Source organism: Microcebus murinus, chromosome 5, assembly GCF_040939455.1.
Source record: "Microcebus murinus isolate Inina chromosome 5, M.murinus_Inina_mat1.0, whole genome shotgun sequence".
In the NCBI taxonomy this organism is placed as follows: Eukaryota; Metazoa; Chordata; class Mammalia; order Primates; family Cheirogaleidae; genus Microcebus; species Microcebus murinus.
This window is the reverse complement of record NC_134108.1, coordinates 100,192,255-100,208,214: the sequence shown is the minus strand read 5'-3', so window position 1 is coordinate 100,208,214 and position 15,960 is coordinate 100,192,255.

Below are 15,960 nucleotides of genomic sequence, written 5' to 3'. Positions count from 1 at the left end.
GGCTGGGTTTGGAGAAAGCAAACCCAGGCCAATTTCCTGTGGATTCTGGGTGTGATCATTTCTACTACAATAGAAAACTCCGTTCAAAACTGACTTGAGCAGTAAGGGAATAATACATTAGAAGATGCAACTTAAAGTCCAGGAGTGGTTCAAGCTTCAGAAGTGGTTTGATCAGGGCTGTCTCCACGCCTCTGTGATCTGCTTAGCTCTGCCCTTCTTGGTGGTTTGGCTTCATTTCAGCCTGAGTTCCCCAGTGGTGGCAAAACAGCTGCAGTTGTTCCAGGCCTCACATCCGCGTACCACGCCACGGAGAGTGTGAGGGCGAGCTCTCACTGCCCTCTCCCAAATATGTAAGACATGAGTCCTGCACTTCACTCTGATTCAGCCGGCCCGAGACAGTCACTGTGGCCAGGAGAAGGTTGAGCACCGATTGGCTTAGAACTGAGTTCCTTCACATCCCTGAGCAAATAAATCACAGAGGCAAGGGGGATGGGACTACACTGACCGGGTTATGGAGCTGGGAAAGGGGTTAATCCCACCAAAGCAGCATGGCTGTCCCAGTGTGGGAAAGGCCTAGAAGGGGGCTGGGAGGCCACCACATTGGCCACCTATACAGTGAGCTGGTCTTTGGTCTTAGATGCAATCTAAGCCACGGGGCATCCTAGTAAGAGCATAGGCTTTCGGTCCTTACTGACCCTATTTGGATTCTAGGTCTGCCACTCTCAGGTTAAGGAAGCTTTAAGAATTTACTTAATCTCAATGAGCCTCAGTTTCCCCCAGCTGTAAAATGGGCATCATTCTATCTGTCTTTCCGAGAAGTTATATGTGCAGAAGAGTCTGCGTGATGTCTGGATGTGCAAGTAACTGCTCGGTGGTAATGATAATTGGGATATGAGAATTTTTAAGCCACAGAGCTCAGAAGTGGGCTCTGTCCATCCCCTTCCCAGCCCACCACTGCCCCCTGCTAGGAGGAAAAGCCCTTTGGGTTGCATTTGAGCCAGAGGCCAATACAAAAGCCTCAGATGACCCACTGAGCCTCTTTTCCACTTTTCAGGTCACTGGTGAGTCAGGGCCCACGGAAATGTGGCTGATCCCCTGATCTGCCCCCGGGACATCCTAGGAGAGGTTGTTCTGGGTGACACACTCAGAACTGGCAGGCACAAGTCCTTGAAAAGCTCCCTGTTTGCTTCTAACGTACCAAGAAAGATTATGGCCGGGTGCGGTGGCTCACGCCTGTAATCCTAGCTCTCTGGGAGGCCGAGGCGGGCAGATTGCTCGAGGTCAGGAGTTCGAAACCAGCCTGAGCAAGAGCGAGACCCCGTCTCTACTATAAATAGAAAGAAACTAATTGGCCAACTAATATATATAGAAAAAATTAGCCAGGCATGGTGGCGCATGCCTGTAGTCCCAGCTACTTGGGAGGCTGAGACAGAAGGATCGCTTGAGCCCAGGAGTTTGAGGTTGCTGTGAGCTAGGCTGACGCCACGGCACTCACTCTAGCCTGGGCAACAAAGTGAGACTCTGTCTCAAAAAAAAGAAAAAAAAAAAAAAAAAAAAAAAAGAAAGATTATGGGAAGAAATAAAGGATCAGTCTTAACTCTGAACATCGGTGTGGGCTTCAGGGCTGGCACATGGGCTTTGGGGTCAGACAGCACTGGTTCCAGTCCTGGTGTTGGCACTTAGGACCCATGTGGTTTGCCCCTCTGAGGATCGATGTCCTCCTTTGTGATAAGAAAATAACAACTGGACTCCTTTCATGGGTTCGTTATGAGGATCGAGTGCAATAAAACATGTGAGGAACCAAGAACTGGGTCAGGAATTAAAAGGTGATTGATAAATGTTACTGCTATTATGATCAAATGCCAGCAAAAATATCTGTATCTCAAGACTCTCTCCTCATTATACCTCTAAAGTTGTATGATCTTTTGATTATATCTGGGATTCACTAAGGTGTACAAGATGCTCATGTTATCATCTCAGTTTAAATTTCGTTAACATGTATTCATTCAACCAATATTTACTGGGTACTTACCAAGTGCCGGGGACTCTGCCAGGAGCTGAAAACACAATGGGCTGACGTGTATGGCCATGCAGGCTGGGTTGTGCACTGCACAATTCCAGGTGCCCAGTCCTATCCTAACCTATGTAAATGCTCCCTCATGCCATGGAATTGTGCAGTGCACAACCTGTGTGGCCATACAAGGTGTTCTACCTGCTCTCCACTCAAATCATCCCACCATTCTATAATTGAAAACTCAAAGGCAAAGGAGGGCTGAAACAGGGTCCAAACCACGTAGAACCTCATTGGCTGGGTTAAAGATTTGGATTTTTATCCTTGAAGCAATGGGAAACCATTGGAAGATTTTTTAAAGGAGAGCAACATAATCAGATTTGCATTTAAAAATCTCCCCTGTCTGCTGTGCAGAGAATGGATTGTAGGGGCGAGTGTAGAAGCAGGGAGTCCTCCATGAAGCTTTCATGGGAGAAAAATGATCATAGCTTGGACTAGGACGGCAGGTGTCATCCAAAAATTCCCCAGGATGGCTGAATAGTAGAAAGGGAGAGCTTTATTGGTGATATCAGTTTGCAAACTAGGAAAGGATGGTCTCCAGTGTGGACCAAAGAACTCTCCCTTTGAAGAGGGAAAGGGCAGCTTCGGATTGATGCCTCACAGGGTCCATACTGCACAGTAGAGTCATACATATTCAGCAGGTTTGGGAGAAAAGCTATACATATTGATGAGGGAGGTCAAGCACATGCATAATAGGTAAACATATATATAACATACATCCCATGTTCACTTTGGGGCAGGTTTTACCATTAAAGTGAGGTGCAATTTGACATGTTATGCCAAAAGGTGAACTATCAGACACAAGGACAATTTGTGTGCAGTCTCTATAAGCTGCTTGAACCTGGCTTGAGGTCTACCTGTTGCTTTGTAAGGCCCGTCCTCTGTCCAATCTGAGTTTAGTGTTCCGGGTTGCAAATCAGAGTTAGGAAGGATCTGACGCTTTACCTGATAGCTCCTATTTTTAGGTAGTTTAACACGAGTATGGTTTTTCTTGTACCTAGGAATTTAGGAAGTTGCCCTGCCATCAACCCTCAGCCCATAGCCGTAGCCTTAGGGTCTGTCTTAGTTGATAAAGGGGCGTCTATTTTGGCCTCTCAGATCATGCAGGAAAAACAGAAAATAAGGACAAATTAATTCAAGAGTTCACAAGGGCTGGGGTGGGGAGAGGAAGGACTAGATGGAGGCTGGGCACTTCTTCTGAGAGAGGGAGCCTGGGAGGAAGACCACGCTTGCTCCAGAATTCCTCCTAACGCAATCTCCCGTGAAGGCCTTTGCCATATGCCTTATGTTTCCGGGCCTTTGGGCGTTTAGGGTAGCTGTTGAAGCTGAGCTCTCCTGGGTGAGCAGGGAAGTGGGGCTGGGGGAAGAGGCTCAGGGACAGAAGCCCGGCTCAGCAGCCCTGGCTCAGAACGATGTTATGGCCTCAGCGAGGTCTGGGCCATCCCTTTGTCATGAGCTGCTCTGGAGGCCTCAACACAGAGCTGCAATGCTCACCCGTAGGTGACAGCAAACCCAGAGCATGAATTCCCCACAGGAAATCGTCTTTACAGAAACCTGCCCGAGGCCCTGGAAACATGAGTCAACCCCAGGCACCAAAATTCTGGGCCGCCTGCAGAGGCCTCGGAAGTCTACCTGTCGGAAAGCCTGTTATTAGACTTCTAAACTGCCATAATCCAACCCACAGAGGCACACCCTACCTGTATGCAAATCTCCTTTCCACCCTTGACGTGGAAGCCATTAGTCACCGACGTCTCCCCAGCTTCCAAACCCAGTTCTGCCCCAGGGAAAATACCCAGGGTGGAGTTGGTGCCTCTGAGGGCAAAGGTCTCACGAAGGTCAGCTGTGTCCCGCTTCTCCACCACAGGGGTCCACTTGACAATGGACCACTGCCCTGGACCCAGGCAAACAGGCCACCTCCTCCTGGAGGGTGGCTGGACCTATGAGCACCTTTCTCTCCAAAGCTCAGCTGCAGAGGTGCAGACTCAGGCCTCGGAGCTGGGCTCCACGGTGGAGGATCTGCAGGGTGCCTGATAACCCAACAGGTGCTATTTACGAAATGACCTGAGCTTTGCCACCTCTGCATTTAAAAAGCCCCAACAGGTCAGAGCCAAGCTTTACCAACAACTTCGATCTTTCAGAAGGAGCGACAGTAAGACGTAGGCTTTCCATCGAAAGAGTCCAAAGCATGTTGTCTTTCACTGTGTGCTATTCCTCTTTTCATTCATTCATTCAGAAAATGTGAATGGAGCATTTTGTGCTGAATTCTGGGAAGAATTCAGACAAGAGGGGGGGCCTGGAGTTTGCATTCTGTTATGTTGGAATCCATCGGCCTCTCTCTGCCCCAGGTCTGATAGCTTCCACTTGCTGTCCAGATGTGTCCCTATCACTGTCCCCAACCTTAAGAGAAGGTGCATTTAAAAAAAAAAAAAACAACCAGTACACCCCTCAAGTGTAAAGACAGCTGCTCAGCAGGAACACGGGCTACTCCTAAATATTCAGCCAACACAGAAAACAGCCATGAGCACAAGCCCCTGTGGATAGGATCTAGAATAGATTATTCAGGCGAGGCCTTGCCAATACCTAGAGAAGTAGTAGCAACAAAAATAGCCAACATTTGAACTTTGCATAGACTCTCACTCATTCAATCCTCATAACTGCCTTTTGAAATAGGTATGGTGGTATTTTTGTTGATATATTCATACATATTTATGGGATACACGCCCCCTAGAATGTTAGGACCAAGCATTGGGCATGCTGTCATCAGTGACTGGGCTGCACCGTGGCGAGGCTGTGCCCGCTGAGCCTGCAGAGGCAGGAGGGGGAGCAGGTGCACCGCAGGTCTCTATCTTGCCAGTTGGGGGTCTCCCTGGAAGGGGAGAGGAACTGCGTAGAAGCTTTGAGGAGATGATTTTCAGGAAACAAAAGCTGTCACCACTCAGCAGAAGGAGGCATTTGCTGGCAGGTAGGACCTGGCGGGACCTGGTAGGGACGCTGGTTTTGTGGTCTCCTGTCCCGGTCCTAGACACTCTGGAGCCTGGGCTTAAATCCCATAAGACCCTTGGCTGAGTCAGCCCCAAAGGGCTGCCCAGCCTGCAGGCCATTTCCAGTGACTGCATCGCTCAGAAGCGGCATCACAAATGAAATCTGTGCGCTGGGACAGAAGTCATCTCGGTTGGTTCGGCTGGCGCCGTCACCCCTGACCCCTGTGAACGCCTGGGAGTCTCTATTAAATCCACCCCAAAGCCTCAGCTAAAAGATAGCCACGTCACTGCCACTGACATATTAGCAGGAATTAGTTTCTTGGATCCCGGGCCAAAGACCAAGAGGCAGGTAGTATTTTTTTTTTCCCAAGGAGGAAAGGATGAGGAACCACCCATGACACGGAGGGGCATTGAGGGGCTCTGCAAAGGCGGGTGGCATTCGTGTCCTGTTGCTGCCATAACAAATGACCACAAACTTTGGGGCTTAAAGCAGCACCTGTTTATTTGCTCACAGTTCTAGAGGTGAGAAGTCTGGCATAGCACGTGGCTCAGCTTAAGGTCTCCCGGGCCTAAATCAAGGTATCCACGGGCCTGGGCTCTTATCCGGAGGCTGCGGGGGAGAATTCTCCTCTGAGATCATTCAGGGTGTTGGCAGAATCCAGTTCTTTGCTGATATCAGCCAGGAGCCCCTCTCGGCTCTTAAAGCCCCCTTTACTGTAACCCCCACCTCCAAACAGCAAGAGTGGGTCAAGTTCTTCTCACGCTTCGAGTGTCTCTGACTTCTCTCTGCTGCCCCAGCCAGGGAAAGTTCTCTGTTTTAAAAGACCCCTGTGATTGGAATGGGCCCGCCTGATAATAGGCTCCCTGACCTTAATAACTCTTGCCGTTTCTTTTGCCGTGTAATGTAACATCTTCACATACGTGACACTAGGGGCAAAGGTCGAAGGGGGCTCAATCCCGAGCTTCTGGGGGAGAAGGCCCTCGGTGGGGAAGGGACGGGGGTCCGAACAGAGCCCACCTGCCTCTCAGCGAGCCCAGGGCCCTCCCTGCTCGGTGCCAGTGCACACCGGAGCCAGGTGGCGGGGAAGTCATGTGCCAAGCACATGCGGGTCCCTTTCCTCAGCATGACATTACTCAAATATATTCATATTCCCACCTTAAATGATGTATGTGGCAGAAATGTATGAACTTGTCCACACGTGGGCTTACACAATGGAGCCACCATTGGAAAATATAAAGTGTATTAGTGTGTTTTCATGCAAGCTTCCATTTTTTAAAAAAAAAATTGTATAGCATTAGTTGACCTATAGCTCTAATTCTATGTTTGGGCCAAAAAAAGGACCACAAAAACTAAGGATAGAGAAAAGGTGGTAATGGATCACAGAGCTATTCTCTACCTAACCGACACATAGGCACACATGCACTTACACATACATACACACTGGGTGCCTATGGTGCACTAATCCTGCACTAGAATAGACGCCGTGATTACCATCACGAGCCGCACCAGCCTAGGGATATAACAGTCCCCCTGTAACAGTGACAAAACCAGTATTCCCTCATTCACGCAGTCACGTGTGCACCCCACTGCCAGGAGTCCCTGTCTCTGCTTCTGAGGAGCCAGCTCACAGTGACACGGGAAAGTGGACCCCAAAACTGCGGTCTGGCTTGAAGGCCAAGAGGGTTCTTGGCTTCACGCAGGAAAGAATTCAAGTGCAACCTTAAGTTGGAAACAAAAGCAAAATTTATTAAACAAACAAGCAGCAGGCAGGCTACCCCACAGACAGAGCAGCCCCTGGGCATTGCTGGCGGACTCTATTCCTGGCCATGTCTTGATTATATGCTAAATAAGGGGCGGATCATTCATGGATTTTTCCGGGAAAGGGGCAGAGAGTTCCAGGAATGGGGGCACGGGGGTTCCTCCCGTTTTTGTACTATATAAGGTAACTTCCAGGGGTTGACGTGTGATTGTAAACTGTCACTGGAAGTTTCTTTTAGCATGCTGGTACACTATAAGCAGGGTATAACGAGCGACAAGGACAAGTAGAGGTCATTTTTTGTCGCCATTTTGGTTGTAACTGGTCTGAACCAGTTTCTTCACTGCATCCTGTTTTCATCAGAGACTTGAGGAAGACTGTCATAAGTGATGGAGGCATGTGACTCCACCTCATGGAACGTGTCGGTCAGGGACAGTCCTGGCTGCACGTAACGGGACACCCAAATTTAAAACGCTTAATGCACGAAGACATTAAATTATCTCACAGAACAAGAAGCCCAGACAGGTGGTCCGAGGGTGGCTCAGTGACGTCACCAGACCCTGGCTTCCCCCAGCATCTTCTTCTGTTATCATCAGCCTGCCTACGCCGGGTCCCCCATTGTGACAAGAAGGCAGTGGCAGCTCCGAACATTGCATCCTCACCCAGCAGCATTCCAGGCAGACAGGAGTGATGCGGGGGCCTTGTTTTCTCGTGGCTTCCTTTTCAGGTGCCAGGCAGTTTCAGAGCTCCCGTCAAGCCCAGAAAATTGGGAGTGACTGCTGCACCCACAACCCCGCATTTCCACGGCCTCCTTTGTCCCCGTGCAAGGAGGCTCAGAGCCGAGACTCGATAAGCCCAACTCAGTTGCCGAGGAGGCTCAGCGTCCTCTTTCCTGCCCGTTCTTGGCGGCCACACCCACGCCCTGGCCTCCCCTATTCCTTCTTCCGTGATCCCTTCCTGCCACCTCTCTATGTGGCGCCCCCCCAGAGTCAAATAATGTCATGCAGTGGGTCCCAGTCCCAGAGGCAGGAGTCAAAGTGGCCCTGTCAAACCAAGTTTTTATTAACTATGGAAGGAATGTTTGTGATTCCTTTATTAACATTTATACATTCATCTTGTGTAAATGCCAGGCACTGTGCTTGGGGACAGACAGGCACAACCCTGTCTTCTCGAAGCTCACGATCCAGCGGGGAGATGGACAGCAGCAGGACCACCCAGACAGCACGTCATCGCGCCTTGCGGTAGGTGCGCGGAAGGAGGAACAGGTGCTGTGGGTGCTGAGAGCCTCTCACCAGGTCTGGAGGCCGGGGTAGGCTGGGGGGGGGAAGGGGAGGCCAGAATAGAAGGGGGTGGGGTTAGCCAGGCCAATGGGGACGGGCCAGGCAGTGGTGAGCTGCAGCCGGCTGGTACCAGCTTTTGAGAGCTGACTGTGCACGTGGCATTGCAACTCTGCCGTCAGCGTCTCCACGTTAGCAGCTTGACATACTCGCTAATGGGACTATTTACACTGCAGAAATTGGCCGCCGCTACTAATCAGGGCTCTTTTCCCCTGGAGAGGCAGCAGCATTTACCAGCCTGCTACTGGGCAGAGGGCTGACTTCTGAGCACGTGCAAACGGTGGGTACCCACAGTCATTATCCAAAGTCCTTTTTCCACGGGGGTCTGCAGGCTCGTGCAGACAAGGGACGGGTTTTCACCTGTCCGATGCATCACTGAACAACAGTTTCAAATCTCTCCCCATTTAGGGCTGCGGGGCTGGGTGCGTTAAGCTCTGACGAGAAAGCGTGAGCCAGCATTTAATCCTGACAGGTGTGACGATGGCCACAACCCACCAGAAGGGGTGCTTTTAACCCACAGGGCACGCTGGGTCTCCCCAGCATTCACAGCTCTCCTCCAAGTGCAACCGCACAGTCTTTCCAAGCCTGCCCTTGGTTATTGTCCTCTGTAGACCATCGGCTCAAAGTAAAGCAAATCAAATTCCTTCCTTACTTGACCCCCCATCCCTTCCAGAACACTCTCTTCCCCAGATCCTTCCTTCCTTTGTGACTAGCTCGCACCTTCTCAGAAAGCAGGTGTCTCGTGTCTCCAGCTGGGTGTATCGCATCCTCTAAAATTCCCTTTATAACCTACCTCATCCAGGAAGCCTTCCCTGATTACCCCTCCTGCACCTGGATGTCCCCGTTATTTGGTGTCCCTTAGCAAATGTGCTTTTCACTTGCCACCTGTGGGGTTGTTGGCTTTGTAATCATTCTCAGGCTAATTCACGGGTGTGCAACCAGACTTTCCAATAGAGTATAAAGTCCTTAAGATCAGAGAGAACAAATAAGTACTACTACTATTATTATCATTTGGAACTCCATAAGAGGCCCAAGTGAGGTTGGGCACTTGGAGACATGGTCTAATTGCTGAGTCAGTTACCCTGAAGGTGTACCAATGGGTTCTAGAAAGGAGGAGTGGTGGAAGGTGGTTTTTGACCTCCCTGTCCAGAGCAAGACAAGATTTAGACCCTGGGGGTGCAGTTAGTTGTTAAACCAGAGTCAAGCCTGGGCCTCCTGGGCCCTCCACTGACCAACCGTGAGCACGTTCTTCCTGTCTTTCTCTCTCTGACCCTCACTTTTCTTCTCCCCTAAATGAGGACGGCAAAGCCAGCTCGGGGGGTGCCACGTGCAGCTCGAGCCTCACCCGGGACCCAGCCTGGGCCCCTGGCAGAGGGGTCGGCGGCTCTGGCTCCTGGACTCCCCCGTGCTGCAGGAATCGTCTGAGCTTTGTTTCCCCAACACCTAGGCCAGGCTCTGCACACGGTAGGTGAGTTTAGCATCTGTTGAGTGCAGAGACCCATCGTGGTGTGTCCAGCTGTCCTGGAGCAGCTGTGTGTTTTCACATGAAGGGTGCGGCTTTTCCAGCAGCTTTTCCCCACCTCCCTTCCTGCGCCGCAGTAGCGAATTCATCTGGGTCCCATTATCCATCCCCCCGCGTGGGCTGCCTCCCCGCTGCCTGCCGAGCAGCAGCTCCGGGTGTCCCCAGCTGGATGCCCCCTCCCCCCTCCCCCGCCCAGCCTGACCCCTGCACGCTTCCTGGCTGTGACAGCTGCTCTTTCAAGTCTATGCAAATTCTCTGACCCAACTTGTCCCTGCTCTCCAATCTCAGTCTTGCGGTTCCTGGGTCACCCTGTGGTTTGCTGAAGGTCAAGCCTGGACGGCTGTAGATTTTTCTCAAGTGGAATCTGAATAGGGCCTGAGAGGGGTGCAGGGGAGGGTGCTGGGTGGTCGGTCCCGCCCAGAGCTCCAGCTCCCTCCTCCAATAACCCCCCACCCCATACACACCACGGAGGCCCCAGTGTTGCAGGCCCCTCTGCTTTTATTGCTTAAACTTCGACTCCGCTATTTGTCAGCCAGCATCTTGGTGAGAGAGGCAATCTGAGGTCCTAGCGCCTTTCCAGGAGGGGTCGGGGTGGCCCCAACACTTTTGAGTTTCCCCAGAAGGGAAAAGGAAGCCATCAGCGGAGGTGGGCCCTTGCCTCACATACTGCACGACGATGACATCCTTGGCAGCCGCTGCCAGCTCTGTCCACCCTGGGGAGATGACCGCCAGCAGCTCCTCAGCCAGGAGCCTGCATGGCAACCCCCAGCCCATGACCTTGGGATACCCCATGGATCTGGCTCCCCTCCCAGAGAGGCAGCAGCTGCACCCTGCACCCCTCAACAGCCTTCTCCAGGGACAGAAGCCAAGATGCCAATCCCAGGCTCTGTCCAGGCTGCTGTGTGTCACTTCCTACCTCTCCTTTTCTCTCCCTTTGCTCCTTCCTTCCCTCCCCACTCTGTCTCTGGCTCATGGAGCCAAGGCTGCACTCCAGCCATCATTCAGAATTGTGACCAGATGACCATGAAACTGAGTTGAACTCCGCTCAGTCATGACATCACCCTCATTCTGAAAAACCTCTTCCTTGGCTCAGCTGACGAGTTACATCCACTTTAGGGTTTGGCTCCAAAGCCACTGGTCTTACTTGCTCCATATTACCTAAAAAGAGCTACTTATGCTCTGCAAACCTCCCCAGCCTCTGAGGTCAACAGCAGCACATGTAGCGGCCATTCCAACGTCCTGCAGCCCGTGATGCTTTTGGCTCCTCCACCCCTTCTGCGGAAATCCCTGCAACCACTAACCAAGTACTTTTCAAATCCCCTTTAAATACGTTCAAAACTCAGAAAGCAGCAGCGAAGCTCAGCTGCTCTCAGGGCATGTCAGGAGGAAAGGAGCAGGGACCCACCCCCGGCCACTTCCGTCTCTCCCTCTCTCCCACCCTCGCCCTCCCACAAAACCCAGTTTGCTGCCAGGAGCTGCTGGTCACAGTGTGCGTGAAAAGTTCCCTATGCTCAGGTTCCTAGAGGGTGAGGTTTGAGCCTTGCCTTTGGGATGGGGGCCAGCGAGGCCGCACTAACAATACATAACAATAGAATAAAACAGTGGTGCTGTAGCTCAGAATTGTGACAGCTGTGCCCCAGATCCCTCCCCAGCTCCTCAGTCACAGTCACCTGGCCACTCTGTGACATGCTCTAGTGTCTTGGCTGCGCAGGTGTCTGGCGCCAAGGCTGCTGCTGCTCCCGATGGCTCAGTGGCTGAGGCTGCCTTCTGCTCCTCACAGTGGCCAGGTAGCTTCCAGGTCACTGCAGCTCCCAGCACGCTCACAGCCCCGTCTCTGGTCTGAGCAGTGCTGGCATCCTGTTCCCCTCCAACTGCCCCACGGGGACCAGCTCTGGCCCTAGCGACACTGTCCTTTTTCTCTCCCAGACTCCTCTCTGACACGGGTCCAGGTAACTTGCGTTTGAGGGCACGGGGTAAAGGGGAGGGTGACCCAAGCTGCACACATTTAAATTATTTCCAGAATTTCCACACCCACCCCTGGAGATGATCTCCTACTGTCTTTGCATCAAGCACATGCATTTGTACCTCTCTTCTCTTAGAAAAGTGACTCTCAAAGGTGGCCTGTCTCGCAGGAGCACCTGGAGGTGTCTCCAACCGTTCTGCACACACAGAGATTCAGATGCCTGCACTCTGCATAGTCGCAGTCGCACGGCTCGCTACTTTCTGCGCCGACCTGGCTCTTGGTACCCAGAGCCTCCTCTGCAACGCGGGGGCTGGGAGCCTGGGCACTACATTTCCCCGAATCTAAACCGGCAGCTTCCTGGTTTAGATCCCCCAGTGAGAGGCATTCACTGGGAATTGGAAGGCAGGTCATATTTTTCCTCCAGCAGCGCTGGGCGGACACACTGGCTTTGGCAGACACGGGGTTTTGCAGCTCTTGCCGAATGCAGGTTCGGCTGCCCACGGCCCCAGCATCAAACAGGAGAGATGAGCGTTGGTGCAGGAAAGATGGTTTATGCAAGTGCCGGCAGCTCGAGGAGATGGTGGATTATTATTGTCTGAAAGGTCGTCTCCTCTTTCTCTGCTTACTGGGCAACTTACAAAGGAGAGGGTGCAGGGGGCTGGTGACAGAGAGCAGGCTTTGTGTAAGTCATCACAACCTGCTCGGTGGTGGACTCTTCACCTGCTTGTCCTCAAGGTCATCTTCTAGCCTTGTGCCTGGCAGCCGTGTGAGCAGGCAGCAGGTTAATTCTAAACTTTTAAGACAGAACAAGCCCAAAGCACACTGGCAGCAAAACACCTTCCCTTTAGCTAGCCTAGCGATACAGTCCCAACCGCCCATGGGGTGTGGCTTATGCAGCCCCCGCTGAATTTTCCCCCGTGAATGACCTGCCTTGGTGCTGCAGGCAGCTCTAGTGGTTGGTGGTGGTTTCCTGGGGTGGTAGCATTCCGATGTCCTGAAATCTTGCAGGGAAACTTAGAGCCGCCACCAGCCTTTTCTTCTCTTCCTTGAGCTCTTTCAGCAGCCCAGCAAGCCCGCAGTTCCTTTATTGCCTCCCTTTCTACATCAAATGGAGTCTGTTTTCCTGACTGATACCCATATCTACTGTCCATTCACCTCCTCTCTCTTAGGAATGGAATCCTGATTTTTAGAAGGGCAGTCATTTTGTCAGCTAAAATATCCAGATGTTACCATCTTCACTGATAAACCATAAACAAAAGCCTACTGTGCATTTGGGGAAAGCATTTGGGTTTTCTGACACTGATATTGCTCCTTCTTCCTCATTTCTGCCTCTGCATTCCTATTTTCTACTTCCTGGCTGAAATCGGACCTAGTGGCTAGAGGTTCAGCAGCCACATTGTGGCCATGAGGAAAAGGCCAAGGAAATTACAGAGACTTCAGCCCTGAAATCCTTAAACCCCTGGACCAGTACTAGGCATTGCCTCTTCTAAACTTCTTGTTTTGTGGAGGAAAAAAATCATCCCTCTTTAAATGATTTTAGTTACTGTTTAGTTATGTTTTCTGTTACTTTTTAACAGTCTTACTTTTTTTCAGTGTAGGTGTCCGTCTGTTTCACCTCTTTGGAGATCACTGTCATATGGACCGCATTAATGCAGTTGTGTTTAGACATGAAACTGATTGCAAACCTCGTCTGTATGGAGAATTCTTCCCATAGGCTCTGTGGCCTCTCCAGGCTGTATGTGAAAATAGTCTATCCAGCTGTTTCCACAGCTCCCAGACATGTCCAGGCATGGCTACATGGTGTAGACATCTTAGACCAGCCTTCCAGCATCAAAATATGCATGGAATTTATCTAGAATCTCTTAATCAAACAAACTCAACCCTGAAAATAGAACTTGTCTCTTTCATCTCTATAAGGCCTCATAGTCACAACAATCTGTTATATATAAACTGGGGTCACAAATTCATTCAAATAGACAAAAAAAAAAAAAAAAAAAGATACCTTCCAGGTTTCACCATAGAACAGAACTGGCCTACTTTGGAAAAAGTTGTAATTAACACATGTCTTTGAGACTATACTACAGTAGGAGTAACAGTGAGTGTGGAAGACTGTATCTGTCTCTGTAAGACAGTGGTGAGAGGTGTTTTTGTGTATTAAGAGGAACTCATCCTTTGTCTTAAAATAAAGAATTTGATTGCTCCAGAACATGAAAGAGGATGGCAAAGGACAAAACCTGTATGGATACAGGAAGTAGTAGAAGGTTTGTGGAAAAAGAATTTTATTTGCCTTGAATTATAATACCTACAAATAATTGAGCCTCAGGGAAAAAAAAAAAAGCAATGAAATGTATTAAGATTTTGCCAAAGCTGGCTAAGGTTTTATGGATTTATTCATAAGATTATTTTAAAAGAAACTTTGGAAGCATTTAATGTTGAAAATGATATTAATGCAAAAGTCAGAATTTTGTTTTCTTTCTGCTAATATGATAAATTGGTCTTGGAGTAGTCAGTCTGCTCTTAACAAGTGGTAGCAAAATATTTTCTCTACCTATATAGTAGAGGTTCCATATTTCAGAATGACTTTCTGTGCTTTGTGCTAATTTCATCGTGCTTTTGATTGTTTGTAACAAAGTCAACTACGAAAATTTCTTATATTTAAAAAATCTAAGCCTCTTTAAAATGGTTGCTCGAGGGGTCTCAAGACCACCTTCAAGTTTGCTAGAAGGACTCACAAAACCTAATGGCTGGTTATAATCACAGTTAAGGTTTATTACAGAAAAAACACAGAGAGGAAGAGCATTAGGAAAAAGACATGCATTGAACAGAGAGCCCTGAGAGGTCAGGCACAGGCTGCTGAGTCCTGCCCCACCTGGAGTTGCATAGCACATGCTTTCTCTCTGGCGATGAATTGCAGGGACATGGGTGAGGAGTTTCTGCCTCAGAAAGCCCATTTGAGTTTCATCATTGCTGTAGGTGTGCAGAACAAAATTGTTGATCACTTCCATAAAGAATCTCCCAGGGACCACATTCCCAGGGATTAGCCAAGGATCCATCCTGGTTTGAGTTTCCTGTGGAGACACGCAAAGAGAGAGCAACCAGACCTGCTGTACCAACTCTTTCCTCACAAGACCATTACACTTTTCTTTGTTATTTAAAATATTAAAATATAGTATTGTCATTTTGATTAATAGGTAGGTAGTCTACCTAAAGCCATTTCTTGTTCTTTTTACACCCATGATTCTTCTTAATCAAGTGACCAAATCTCCTCTGATAATTCACCGGATTTTGCCTTCCCAAGATCACTTCCTAAATTCAAATTAATAATAATAACATTTTCAGGGTTTCTTTTACTTCTACAATGATCACTGAGATTTTCCAAAGAAAATGGCCAAGTTTTATTTTCACCTTACAAAACGAAGGATGCTAAAATGATTATCATATATTCTCCATAGGAAAACTATATGTGAAGTGTTGTTAAATCAGAGAAGGAACTTCCTCTAGTTTATTTTTGTTCAGGTAAATATAAATATGCTTTAGAGATCTGTGTACAGTACAAGAAGGTTCTAGAGACTTGTGAATGTTCTCACGAGAAGTATTGATCCAACCCCTATGAAATAGTTACATATTATAACCTAATAGATTTCACTCTCCTCCATTCTTATCAGTGATTTTTGATTTTCTTTCCCAATTGTCTGGAGGTTTTCACATAAACTACAGGCTCAAAATTGGGTCTTCAACAAAGCACAGTCTCAGAACCTCGGTAGAAAGGACTAAACCAGATGGTCTTTAAACTATTACGACTTCAAGGAGTAGACTTGTGGATGTCATTTAGACAACTTTAAGAGTGAGGATTTCTAGGACTATTTTGTTCCAGAAACAGATGACTTTGTGAAAAGCAGCTGCCAACAAGGATCCAGCAGAACAAAAATGCATCGTATAGGACCAAGTGAACAGACGAAGATAATCTAATGATGGTTATTTGTTCTCATTTTAACGTTCGATGTTCTGTCTTATTATAGATATGTGTGGAAGCTCTTCCTTCTCTTGATCTGTTGCTACCCATCATTAGTAGTCTATGCTTTTGTAAACCGAAATAAAATATTCTTTAAATGATACCTTGTTTTCACTGACACCTCAAAATTTAGGAACAAATAAAACATACTGAGTCTCTATACTTTTAATGGCAATGTAGTTATTTTGTAAATACCATAAGAATTTGCCTTCCTTTTTAAAACCAGGATAGAATTGGACAATTCGTGCAACCAAAAATGTATTGGAGTGCCACATTTGAGAATAAATCTTATTTTGTCAGGTCTGATGATCTCACTG